The sequence below is a fragment of the Eptesicus fuscus genome, chromosome 24 (assembly GCF_027574615.1).
Source record: "Eptesicus fuscus isolate TK198812 chromosome 24, DD_ASM_mEF_20220401, whole genome shotgun sequence".
Classification (NCBI taxonomy): Eukaryota; Metazoa; Chordata; class Mammalia; order Chiroptera; family Vespertilionidae; genus Eptesicus; species Eptesicus fuscus.
Window position 1 is genome coordinate 2,260,510 of NC_072496.1, and position 12,408 is coordinate 2,272,917.

Sequence of the window (12,408 nt, forward strand, 5' to 3'; positions counted from 1 at the left end):
GGAAAGTTGTGCTTGGTGCAGGGAAGTGCTGGCTGCAGGAGGAAGTTGGAGCACAGCTTGGGAAACTGGGAGCTGAGGGACGCCCCGCCCATCAGGAGGGACTGCCTAGGGGGAGGGAGAAGGAACCCACTCCTGGCTTCCACTGAATGGGGACGAGGCGACCTGCGCTGGCTGGGTTTTCACCAGCCCAGGCCAGTTCCCTGGTGGGGGAAGGTCAGCTTTGCCAAGAATGTGGGGCTGGTGGATTGGGGGGACCTGCTTTTTTGCAAGGTGTGGCCTCAGCCCTCTGAAGGCTTGTTCATAGGGTGTGCGAAGCAACAGGTCCATGCTCTGAGGCATAAACGAGTTCAAAAAGCAAGAAATGGGAATGCTGATGTTTTTACACTGTATTGAGACAATCTGCATGAAGAGAATATAGGCAAGTGGTTTGCTGTTAGGAAGGTGAAAACAGCCTGTAGCCAGCCCCAGGGTCAAGACACAGAACAGCACTTTTTCCCAGGATCCCCCAGTCCTCCCTTCCCCCAAGCCCTTGCCCCCTCTGACCCCTCAAAGGGTGCCCTCTCCCCTCTTCTCTAAGAACATGGACTCAATTGGCCATATTGGTGCTTCCTATAAATCAAATAATGTTATTGATTCCTTTGTGTGTGATTATTTATTTTTTAAGGACTTGTCATTTGAGTGACAAATATTTTTCTAAAAAATATTTTTATTGATTTCAGAGAGGAAGGGAGAGGAAGAGAGAGAGAGAGAGAAACATCAGTGATGAGAGAGAATCATGGATCCGCTGCCTCCTGCACGCCCCACACTGGGGATCCAGCCTGCAACCCTGGGCATGTGCCCTGACCGGGAATCGAACCATGACCTCCTGGTTCATAGGTCGACGCTCAACCACTGAGCCATGCCGACTGGGCCCTAGATTCCATTTTGATTAGAACCAGGCTCTATTCTCTCTCATCATTGATGGTTCTCTCTCCATTCCTCTCAGAATCCAGTAAGAAAGGGACCAAGGGAATTGTTATCTTTCCTCCTGGCTCACACGAGACACAATGTACAAGCTGCCCTACATACGCGTGGACGAAGGGAAAGGTCATTTTTTCAGGGTTATTTCAATACACCCTCCCTCACGCAGAGAAGCCCACACATCTTCGAGTCCCCTTTGAGGGGACGCTGCTGCATCCTCTAATTTAATAATTGGCCCGGAAGAAAAGAACTCTGCCTCTGCATTTTCTTTCATCCTGTTTGGGGGGAAATGGAACACACAGGGGCCTCCCATCTTACTTATTGATCTTATTTATTGATCTTACTTATTGATCTTATTTATTGATCTTATTTATTGCCCTTGTGTCAGGCGCTTTTCTAAAACCAGGCTGTAAGCTCTTCAAGTAACCCCACCTCCTCAAGGAGAAGAGAAGGAACACCACCTGCCATCTCCTGGGCCCCTCCCTCGGCCCCCCTGGAGAACATTCAGGAAACTCAGAAAGCTGGCGATGGGTGGTCCCCCTTTCCTGCACCAGCTGCCTCCTGAGTTCCTCGACATTCACCCCAGGCTCCCCACCACCTGACCTAACGGCACACTCTGGAGCCTGTTCAAGGCTGCAGAAGGAAGCTGTGAGCAAAGTCTCCTGTTTGCCCTTGCACGGAGATTGCCTCAACCTTTCCAGCTCTACCGACCTCGCAATAACGGCTGATTAATGATTAATGTTCCTGTGTCAGGGCCTGCATGACACTTCTCATCTGCTGATGCCCTCGTAGACCTTGTAGGCGCATTCTGTTATTCCCTTTTCCCACAAGTGACAGGAGATTAGAACCCAGACGGTCTGGCTTCACAGTTGGACGTGCAAGCACCAGGCTCACAGCCCTTCTGACTCTGTGTATGGCCAGCCGTCTTTGCTCCGAACAGAGGGAACTCTCAGCATGGGTCAATGCCATGAACAAGTGCCCCAGGCAGTCCCACCCCCAAAATAAAGGGAAATGTTAAAGAGCAATCACCCTAGACGTCTGATAGTAGAGACAGGTGCCCCCAAACTCCTAGGAGAGAACACCCATCCTTTTGGGTCGGTCCCTTGAAGTGGCAAAACTTTTCAGCATTTTGACGTGCATAAAGACCGCCAGAGAGAATGAAGACTTTGCCTGCAGGGACTGAAGAAAAAATAAAGGGTGGAGGGGGAGGAGTTAAAAGCTTTTATTTTTGCTCTTTTAAAAATTCTGTTTTTATAGACTGCGACAGAAGACACCTCGCCCTCAAATCTGGTCCCAACCCTGCATAAGACCATGTGTCAGGGGCAAATGTACACATCTGAAAAGTCTCCTCCACACATACTAGCAAGAAGCTTTGGCCCTGTGAGTGGCTACCTGGTTCCTGGCGAGAGTCTGGAGTGAAAGCTATGGGGTCTCTGTTGTGTCTGCATGTTATGCATGTCTATGGCTATGCATGGTGTATAGGTGATGTTTTTCTTTTATTTTTTTTTTTAAATATATTTTATTGATTTTTTACAGAGAGGAAGAGAGAGGGATAGAGAGTTAGAAACATCGATGAGAGAGAAGCATCGATCAGCTGCCTCTTGCACACCCCCTACTGGGGATGTGCCCAGCAACCAAGGTACATGCCCTTGACCGGAATCGAACCTGGGACCTTTCAGTCCGCAGGCCGACGCTCTATCCACTGAGCCAAAACGGTTTCGGCAAGGTGATGTTTTTCAATCAATGGAAGGGCATTTCCAAAATTACTTTGTAAAATTAAGTCCTCTTTGTCTTTAAAAAATAAGCCTTAATATCAACAGCATATTTATGGAAAACGGAAACTTGACTCCCTCTCATGTGCTGATAAAATAGAGTTTTCTTGGGCTGTTCTTGGTAAGATTGTGAAAGGGTTATGTTTACCTTTTGCGTAATCTGGCTGGAAAACAAGGATTCCGTGTTTAATGAAAATGATTTCCTGTATTTCTCATTGTCCTTATTGGATCTTTGATTGTTTAAGAAAATGGATCCTTCGCCGTTAAAGGGGCCACATTGTGTGTGTGGGTGTGTTTTTTACAACTACACAATTCCCGGGTATTTGCCTTTGATTTCTTTAATCATGACTTTGGTTAAATGAATAACTAAGTATTGTCTCACAGTGACCTATGATCTCATTTAATCGAGTGCTTTATACCTTTCGGTGAGTTTCAGAAACTTCCCCCAAAGTCAAAATCGAAATTAAGCCTCGTTGACCTTGAACTAATTTTGGGATTTTCACGAGGGTCCCTGGAACACCTCAAAAGATGTGTCCTGTCTTCCTATTGGAGATATTAAACGTATAGGCTTGCTTGATGCATTAAATTACATGGGAAGCATTGCCAGATGAGACGTGATGCTAGAGCTTTCTTTAGGTTGTTTTGCAATAAATATATTATTTTTATGAATTACATATCGATTATTACACTAGGTAATTTATACATTATTAGAATAGTAATTAATACACGTGTTCCTGCAAAAGTGCTTCCTCTTCAAGGACATTCATGGAAAATTCTCTAGCAGAGATAGGTATCTGATAACTACTATCAGCCTGCCTTCACTTGGGAGGAACAATAATGGACCTTCCAGTGCCTCCCAAGGCCACAGGCTCAGCCCACAACGTGTCATGGGTGGGAGCCCGAGACCTGTCCTTCCTCCCCCACATCAGGAACATGGGCCCATTACATGGATGACATCATGTGAACATGTGAAGACCACCCTCTGAAGGTCAGCGGGGCCTTTGCTGGAACATCCGTGAGGGATAAGGTGGATGGTGAACCCACAGAAAACTCCAGGCCCAGGCCCTGCAGCGAGGATTCGGGAGTCCACTGGTGGGGTGAGATGCGTGTTTTCCCAGAAGTGACAGGAGATTAGAACCCAGATGGTCTGGCTTCACAGTTGGACGTGCAAGCACCGGGCTCACAGAAGGTGAGAAGGTGCAAGCCCAGCTGACCCCTGAGAACATGGAAGAGGTACATGGCTTGGCGGGGATTTGGAAGTTTCGGGGGACTTTTATGGAGTTCGGTCCCGGAAAGCACCCCTAGGATTCTGGAAGGGGGAAGACATCTGATATACCCCCTTAGAGCAACAGCTTCTAGCAGACAGAGGAAGAGATCTGGCAAGTTGGAGCCAATTCCTTACAGCTTCTGCCTGGAGATCACGTGAGTCACCTCAACTCTCATTTCATTGTCCAAAGCATGCTCTGCATGCACTCAACATGAAAACTATGAAGTGTGGTCCTACTGTGCGCCTCCTGACACCCTCCTCTCATTACTTCCTGATTTTGTTGGGTTTAACCTTTATTCTTTGGTTCTCCCACTTACATTCATTTGCATAACTAGTTTTTCCATTTCCTTCAAATCTTAGTATTATATCTGAGTGGACTTCTTCTTCTTTTTTTTTTTTCTTTTTTCACTCCCAGTGCTTTCCAACTATGGCTTCTCCACAGTTACCGAGGTCCTAATTTTGATGCATCTTTTTTCCCCCTCTTTGCATTTCATAATCACATTTTTTAAGACAGGCTCTTGGACTCTTTCTTGATTTATTGCATATTCATGAGTTTATTTCTTTTATACTAAAATGTCAACTTGACTGAAATTCCCAGTTGCCCAAATGGCGCCTTACACACTTAGTACGATATTATTGACTATATTCCTTATGCTGTCCTTTCCATCCCCAGGACTATTTTGTAACTTCCCAGTCCCTTCCCCCCTTGTCACCCAAATTTCTATTTGGAGTTTGTGATTTGGGCTGTGACTCCCTCCTAGTCCCATTGGATATACAGCAGTCTCTGTGTTTTATACTTCATGGTTGTTTCCACTGAAGTTCCAGAGGCAAATAGATAAAATTCCAGAAGCAAAGAATGCTTAATTCACTGAAACTGGGTAAAACCTTGGTCAGTAAAAATATTTTCTAACTGCTTATCTTTTCAAGCCTGTTGTTATTATAACATTTTACATTTTTTTTCTGCGGGACCAGGTGGTCTGAAGCTTTGTGGTGGGTGTTGCAATTACTGCGGAATGTGAAATTGGGGACCCGGACGTGGAATGTTCCTCCATGCCAATGATTTGAAAATTAGCATCCAAACAGCAGCGAATTTGCTGAGAGACAAAAATGTAAGGTTGTTAGCTTTATGAGGAAATGGTTCTGGGCCAAGAAAGACGGGTAATTATAGCAGTGCCCTGGAGCTCGCTGTGTGTGACATAAATCTACTGATCAGTGAGGAAAGTTCTCAGGATCAAGTGACTGGAGAGCTGTCTTAGGTGAAAAGACAACTTGTGGCTGCCCAGCAGCGGGGATCCCAGGAGGACCGCCTGCTTTAGTCATGGTGAGAAACGGCTCCTGTACCTGCGCAATGTGGGCCAGCGCCAAGTCCTTTATAAGGAGGACACACACAGCTCCTTGTCGGGAACCCCAGCAGAAAGGGCCTTTCGGAGCCCTGGGTGGGGAGCTCAGTTGCAGGTTCAGTCCCCGGTCCCCGGTCAGGGCACATCCAGGAATCAACCGATGAATGCATAAATAAGGGGAACAACAAATCAATGTCTCTCTCTTTCTCTCTCCTTCCTTCCTCCCTTCTTCCCCGTCCTCCCTCTCTCAAATCAATCAATAAAAAGTTAATCAATCAAGAAACTTTCTTGCTCCCAACATCCATATATGGAAGATTCTTCTTTCTCATTGTCCATAGTGTTTGATCCCACTTGGATCAGATGACCAGGCAGACAAAAAAAAAAAAGAAGGTAGAATTTTGATTTATTCACACTGGACGGCTATTGTGTTGGCTGTTGTCATTTTTTTTTTTTATTTTTATTTGACGATCTAAGTCAGTGCCCTGATTACATAGTCAGGTATGATCACATGCTTTACAAACTCTCGGGGCACACTGGTTGAAAATTGCTGTTCTGGAATAAATGACGTGGCTCCTAGTTTTGTCTTTCTAAGCCACTGAGTTCCACCTAGAAACTTAGAATTGGCCCATCCTCTGGGATTGGCTTTATCAGGGAGCTGATCTTCAGCGAGAGATTGAAGCAGGAAAGGGAAATGCAAAAGAAGGAACAATGGGTGGGGGATTAAAACACAAAGTTATTTGATTTATTCTAGTCACGGTCTCGGTCCCATCTGAACTGTCCTAGTGAATTAAACTCTGGCTAAATTATTTTTGAAGGGTTGCTTGAGCAAAACAGATAAGTCATAGAGAAATCATGGCCTTAGAGAATTTGGTAGTTAAGGCCTAGGAAGATCATTTATTCATGGGTCTTGAAATTAGTGGAAAAATTCACTTTTTAGCTGTCAGGTCATTACCATCTAATGGCATTCAGCCTTTCTGTCCCACACTGAGCCACTTGACGACTCTCTCAGATGCAAGTGAGCGCGAGGGCTTGTCGGCAGAGAGAGAGGAAACAGACAGGCAGAGGACAAATTAGAGTTGCTTCTTATTTCTGTGTCCTAAATCGGGGTGAATGCCTTGTCAAAAACGCTAGTCCTTCTATCCTTAAATATCATACACGGCACCTGGGCGAACTCATCAGCATTTCAATATATCTTGTACTGATATTTGAGTAGGAGGGGGTGGACTACCCTCTTTCCAGATTGCCTTTTGCCACCTCCTTAATTAGTGGCCAAATTAGGAAAGTGTGCACGGAGCCAGTGTAAAAATTGCACTACTCATTTAGCTCGGTGGCACATGCTCAGCTCGGTGAATCTGAACTCAATATGGTGCATATTTCTTTTTCTGCTTCGCATGTGAGTGTAATTTAAGACGTTTGCTTTAATTGCCTCCATGATCTGGCTTCTACCTGGGGAATCTTTAAAATATTTTTCTGATCATCCATATTTATTATTTTCATGGGAGTTTAGAAGAATCACCTAGCAGCCAGATTCCCTCCCTCCACCCCCCTTTTTTAACTTGAGGACATTCATTTGTTTCAGTGCCTCTGAGGGTACATACTGTGGTTTATCTCTTAGAAAGTAATCAAAGCTGTTCAACCAGTTGTGTGAAACTTGAAAAGCATAATTAAACTCATTAGTTGCTAAACAGCAAAGGCATGTTTGTATTAAGAAGAAGATACTAGAGAAATAGATAGAGTCAACACTCAAATTTTAAATAATTTATATATTCAAGCTGCAGAAATCAAGAAAGAAATGGACACAGAGGTACCATTTGATACCTTGAAGTGGTGAGCTACCTGAAAAGAAATAAAAATACAAATTCGGTATATCTAGGCATAATTAATATTTACATCACACTATAAAGAAAATATATGAACTTCAGAAATGTTATGTATTCATATACACCAGGGACCTCAATGCCTACAACGCAATTTATGTCTGAAAACCCTGTGAGATTCTTCCAATTTTCTTCACTTGTTGTTATGCGCTGTGTTTATACCAACTTGCTATTTGTGATGAAAACTGTTAGCTTATAGCCTTGGGACACGCATAACAATCAGGAAGATTGGCCTTCCATATCATTCCTACCGAAACGGCTACTGAGCATTAACTTTAGCTTTCTGTTGAATCTATAAAATATATTTACAAAATTACTGTAAATCTCCTAACATAACATCTGGCTCGTAGTAGATCCTCACACGGCACTATGACTATGTGAACGTTTGTAAGTCTTTATGTTTGAAAGTGACAAAATTTGTAAGTCTTTATGTCTGAAGAGTGACAATCCATCCACACACGAAGCTTCTCATTCACTCACTAGACTGTTGTTGCTCATCTGCTCATTGACAACGACTGTGAAAGAGAAAAAGAGGTCCTTGCTGGCAGGTTTGACGATGACAAGGGTCAGGGCACGGGGATGCCTCCTCTAAGCCACCCACGAGCAGGGCTGGGGACACTAGGCACCTAGGAATGGGAATATCCGAGAGAGAACCGGAGTTCCCAAGCCTGCTGGCGAGTTTCCTCCCAGATATATGTGTTTTGTACCTAAAAGAATAATGTGGGGGCGATTCCTGGGTTATTGGAACAGAATGTGCTTCCTAGTGATTGAATCACAGTTGGCACTAAAGAATTCTCCCTCCGGCTCTCTGTTCTCCCTCCGAAAATTCAGCCAAAGCCAAGAGTCAGAAGCAGATACATGGAGAGATACGCATCCTTGGGCAGGATGCTCAGATGCGCATTTGGAGGGAGCGAGCAGAAGGGGGCAGAAGCAGGAGGAATAGGATGGAGGACGTGACTGCTGTCAGAACGCTGGCTGCCTGCCTCCTGACAGGGGTCCACTGTGAGGCGTGTGCCCACATTTCACACCTCAGACGGGCGTTCGTTTTCAAATGACAAAAAGCACTGGCCATGTTGGCACTTGTGTCCACTACGGAATAGAATAGTGTCCGCACCCGCCTCCACCTGCCCCCTCCCCTGTGCCACTTCCCTGCGCTTCTCAGGGGGGGTCTGTGAATTGAATGCGATAGTCTCCTTGTCCACTTCTTCTCACCGTGTCCCCTTTTCAGTGTGGATGAAACGACACTGATTCTGCTCATGCAGCGGGACACGCGTGGAATATAGGGCAGGCTTTGTTACTTCTCTTCCCGCCTTTCTGTAGATAGATGTTGATAAGGGGACTTGTGAAGGTGTGAATTGTAACCTATAGAACCGAGTGGAAATTGTTTCTAAAAACGGATCCTGGTGTTATAGTAGAATGAAAGCTTTCACACACACAGCGAGAAAGAGAGTCTGTGAAATGGGAGGGCACAAGGGCGCAGAGAAAAAAGGAAGCCAAGGTAAAAAGCGAGAAGGAGGGAGATGTGTTTTAACAGCGGGAAGTGGCATGACATGACACGGAAAAGAAAGGGCATGAAAGTATACTGTAGTGTAGAAAGATACGGCAGGAGGAGAAAAAGCCAAAATGAGGGACCACATTAAAAAGTCTGCCTCCAGAAAATTGAAAAATATATAAAGGTGAGCAAAAATATCTTCCAATTACAAATTTGCTTCAATGCCCCAAATTGCCAGATTTTAACAATGGCAGGATAGTATTCCTTATGTTACACTATTCTTTTAATTAAATATTAATTTATAATATAAATTTTTTTAAATTTATAAGTATAACATTTTCCACTTGGACAATTAAAAAAAATTTTTTTATTGATTTTTACAGAGAGAGGAAGGGAGAGGGAGAGAGAGATAGAAACATCAATGATGAGAGAGAAACATCATCGATCGGCTGCCTCCTGCACGCCCCACACTGGGGATCTAGCCCACAACCCGGGCATGTGCCCTGACCAGGAATCGAACAGGGGACCTCTTGGTTCCTGGGTCAATGCTCAACCACTGAGCCACGCCAGCCAGGTTCCACTTGGACAATGTTAAGGCCACAAAAACCAGTGTACCATCAATGCACTGGGCTCCCCTTGGCCTCGCACATTCAGGTACTTTGTACAATCTGTATCCTACTGGCTGAGCAGGCTCTTGTTTCTTCATTTTTTTATTTTATTTTATTTTTTGTCTTTGTAACTGTTATCTGGACACTTGGAAGACCAATACGTAAGCCTGGCTCAGTGGTTTAGCGTCAACCTATCAACCAGGAGGTCAGGGCACGTGCCCAGGTTGCAGGCTCGATCCCCAGTGTGGGGCGTGCAGGAGGCAGCCGATCCATGATTCTCTCTCATCATGGACGTTTCTCTCTCTCTCTCCCTCCCCCTTCCTCTCTGAATTCAATAAAAATATTTGAGAAAAAAAAAAAAACACCCACCCTGTCACAAAAGTGAAAAATAAGGGTGCAATCAAAATAAAATGTGATGGATCCTTACCCTCTCACCTCCAGCGTCTCAGCGCCTAACACTCAACAGCTAATACTTGCAGTGCCTCGCTTCGGTTATCGATCCATAAATATTTCAGATTTATGCCAAACGTATAAAAGCAGACAGTAATAATATAAGTAAAAAATAAATATCAGCCCTGGCCGGTGTTTCTCAGTGGATAGAGCGTCGGCCTGCGGACTGGAGGGTCCCGGGTTCGATTCCGGTCAAGGGCATGTGCCTTGGTTGCGGGCACATCCCCAGTGGGGGGCGTGCAGGAGGCGGCTGATTGATGTTTCTCTCTCATCGATGTTTCTAGCTCTCTATCTCTCTCTCATCCTCTCTGTAACAAATCAATAAAATATATTAAAAAATAAATAAATAAATAAATAAATAAATATCAACCCGGGACATTTCAAGGGTAAAGTTCACAGAACCATCTTAACAGCCGATGAGAAGGTCCGAAATAGAAACCTGATATCCTGTCCCTTTTCCTCCCCACAAACTAACGACATGGTGGTAGAACTTTCTCATTTGGCAACGTGATCCCAAAAAAGTATTAATTTCCCAGCGTAAATTTTTTTTGGGGGGGTTCATCCTCACTGGAGGATAATTTTCTATTGATTTTCCGAGAAAGTGGAAGAGAGAGGGCAAGACAGAGAGAAACATCGATGTGAGAGAAACACATCCGTTAGTTGCGCTGGGCTGGGGAGGAGCCTGCAACCAAGGTAGGTGCCCTTGACCGGAATGGAACCTGGGACCCTTTGGTCCGGAAGCCAATGCTCTATCCACTGAGCCACACCAGCTAGGGCCAAGATTTTTTTTTCAAATCACGTTGCCACTACTTCTACTCTTCTGCCTGCTCATCGCTTTCTTGCCTTCCCTGAAATGGGGTGCCAACGAGCAGAGGCTTTGCTTATTTCCATGGTCTTCCTTGACCCCCTCCCAACCCCCATGAATGAGGGTATCTCAGGTATTCCCAAATCTCTTCATGTGCTGTCTGATTGCGGAGTCTCGTACCCTATCCCTCCTTGGACAAGCGGTTCCTCTGAGCAAGGAGGAGCCCTCTAAAGCATGAGCGATGCCCTGGAGGCGCCTAAAGGCTCCCCGTGCCCTCAGATGCCATGCACTCAGCGTCCCTGGACCCTGATCGAGTCAGTTTTGGGCGCAAATGGAACCTGGGCCTGTGCATATAGCACTTTTCCCAGGTGCGCAGGCGTGGAGACTGGAAAACCAACTGTGCACCCTCGGGTTCACGCCCTCCTCTGACCGCGTGGACCACTCCCGGGAGCATCCCCAGGGCTGGGGCCTGGCCACCTGTGGGCCCACAGGGCCGGGAGCAGCAGCAACAGTAACTGACCAGCATACTGATCTCAAGGTTTCCTTCCCTGAGCTCGCCGCCCAGCCATCCCCCAAATGTTCCCCCTTCAGGGGCCCCAAGAGTCCCTCCCTGGTCCATCCGTGCTGTTTGCACACGGTAGGAGTTCCTGGAGAGCATGATGCTGAGCGCAATAAGGCAGTCGGAGAAAGATAAATGTCACAGGATCTCACTCATTTGTGGGTTACAATGAACAACATACACCGATGAACAAAAACAGATCCAGAGACAGAGAAGCATCGATCAGATGCTCAAACCTCAGAGGGAAGGCAGGGGAGGGTGGGGGGAAGGGGGAGAGATCAACCAAAGGACTTGTATGCATGCACATAAGCCTAACCAATGGACACAGACACCAGGGGGGTGAGGGCATGAATGGGGGGTGGGGGTGGAGGGTGGAGGAGAGCATTGCGGGGATAAGGACACATATATAATGCCTTAATCAATAAAGAAAAAAAATCATTAAATTAAAAAAAAAAAGAGTCCCTCCCTTCTTTTCCCCGCATCAGGGAAACACCTCCCTTCCTTGCAGATGGTGAGAAAAATACAGGGGAGATTCCTGGGGCTGGCGCGGGGATTCCCCCGCAGGACCGTGTGCCTTCTGCAGCCGCCCACCCCGCTGCTGATGGGGTGCAGCGCCCAGGGGCTGGGAGACCCCGGGACACCCCGGCATCCCCAAGAGGGGGGTCTGCAGCCCGGGACTCCGCGGTGGATTGAACGCGCGCCCCATTGGCCATCCCGGGCACCTCCGCGCCGTCACCGGGTTATGCAAATGAGGGGGCGTCTCATTGGCTGGGCTCCCAGCGCAGCCTCGCGGGGGCAGGTGCCGGGACATCCCTGGGGTCCGGGGTGTCGGAGTCGGGGGTGCGCCAGGGGCACCTGCCGCCTTTTGGGGAGGCGCTCCAGCCCCGCGCCTCACGCGCGCCCCCCGCGTGCGCCCTCTCCCCGGGCGCCCCGCGCGCTCTCCGGGCCAAGTTACTTTTGCCTGCCCGCCTCCCCCGAGTCCTGGGGACCAGAGGCGGCGCTGAGCCCGGGGGCGGTTCCCTGGCAGCGGAGATTCTGGTCGGAGCCAGACTTTGGCTCCTGGGCTGGGTTTGCATCATCCCCATCGCACCGGGGCGGAGGGGAGCCAGCCCCCCCAGCAGCCTGGGCTTCCGGCTCCAAGTGGACCCTCCCCCTCCAGGCCCCTTCCCCCTGCCGCCCCTCTTCCCCCACCCCCCCTAGCCCCCTGGCCACCGCATCCCGGGTGCCCCCTCCCTCTGCCCCGCCCCCTTCCCTTCCTGTCTCCCTCCGCTCCTCCTG